We start from the raw sequence: 1,590 nt of genomic DNA, 5'->3' as shown, positions 1-1,590 counted from the left end.
TCAGATTTATTAACTTTCAATTTGTTGGGTGCGGAAGGTTAAAAGGGAAGAGTAGGAAAACATAGCTTGAGAAGGTATGTTTGACACTTTAGAGAGTTCGATTTACAATCAATGCATGTGAATATGAATTTAGTTTAATTCTTTAGGTTTAACCCACGGAGTCCGAATGAAGTCAAAACCCTACCCGTTTGTTTGAATTGATTTTATTCGTGTTTTACATCTTGCGTTCATAGTTAAAGTTTAGTTTAGCAATTTTTGTTTTAGTCCTAGTTTAAATTGCTCCCATTAATCCAAAAGAATTCGATTGCTCCAACTTGAGAACAGTAGGAAACTTAGTGCTTAGCGAACAATCCTTGTGGGAACGATACTCACTCATCACTCTATTACTTGAGCGACTAATATACTTGCCACATTTGCATGTTGTAGGAAACACGCACCAAGTTTTTGGCGCCGTTGCCGGGGATTTAGTTTTAAGTTAACATTGAGTTTTTCTATAGTTAGCTAGATTGGAGTTTTTATTTTTGTTTTCATCATTATTTGTTTAACTTTTGTTTTTATTTTCAGTTGGTTTGAGATCTTATTTCCCTTTGCTCTTTCTGTGTAGTTTATGCGAAAAGAAAGATGTCAGCCAGTGGTTCCTGTTGATCCTGAGATTGAGAGAAACGCTAGACGACTTAACAAAGAGAGAAGAGAAAGAGGGGATACAGTGGTTGAATCGGAAGAAATAGCTGTTGAAATGGCAAAACCAGAAAACAAGACACTAAGGGAATTCTCAGTTCCCACAGTTAATGGCAGTAGTTCCAGCATTACGAGACAAGTGGTCCAAGCCAACACATTTGAGATAAAGCCGACAATCATCCAGATGATCCAGCAGTCGGTAAGGTTTAATGGTGATTTGAAGGAAGATTCGAATCAGCATATTGCGAACTTTTTGGAAATTTGTGACACCTTCAAGTCGAACGGAGTGTCAAATGACGCCATTAGGTTGAGGTTATTCCTATTCTCATTGGGGATAAAGCAAAGGGGTGGTTAACGGCACTACCATGGGGAACTATCACAACATGGAATGATCTAGCACAGAAGTTCCTGACCAAGTTCTTCCCTCCAGCAAAATTAGCCAAACTGAAAAATGATATCGCATCATTTCTACAAGATGAATCCGAGTCATTGTATGAGGCTTAGGAAAGGTACAAGGAATTGATGAGGAAACGTCCACACCATGGGTTGCCAGTTTGGCTTCAAGTCCAAACATTCTACAATGGACTGATGGGTAACGTGCAAACCATGGTGGATGCAGCATCAGGAGGAGCCTTGTAGAATAAGACACCAAAAGAGGCTTATGAGTTGCTTGAGGTTTTGGCAAGCAACAACTATCAAGGACCAAATGAGAGAGTAATATCAAAAAAATCTACGGGTCTTCATGAAGTTGATGCCTTCACAGCCATCTCAGCCCAACTCACGGCACTTCAGAAACAGTTGGGAAGTATTCAAATAAACTCTATTCAAACACCTCAACTAACTTGTGATTTTTGTGCAGGAAACCATGTGAGCAGCGAGTGTCAAGTGGGCAACACATTTGCTTCGTCATCT

General features: G+C 39.6%; 1 non-coding gene across 1 annotated transcript; it reads right to left on the bottom strand.

The window, feature by feature from the left end:
• Positions 1-1,119: 1,119 nt before the first annotated feature.
• LOC116136730 lies at positions 1,120-1,226 on the bottom strand. The gene has a single exon (XR_004129061.1). It is a non-coding gene; the product is annotated as a small nucleolar RNA R71 (small nucleolar RNA).
• Between the last annotated feature and the right edge of the window lie 364 nt (positions 1,227-1,590).

The sequence above is a fragment of the Pistacia vera genome, unplaced genomic scaffold (assembly GCF_008641045.1).
Source record: "Pistacia vera cultivar Batoury unplaced genomic scaffold, PisVer_v2 Contig318, whole genome shotgun sequence".
Classification (NCBI taxonomy): Eukaryota; Viridiplantae; Streptophyta; class Magnoliopsida; order Sapindales; family Anacardiaceae; genus Pistacia; species Pistacia vera.
Note: the sequence above shows the minus strand (reverse complement) of the source record. Positions and strands in the feature narration are given on the sequence as shown.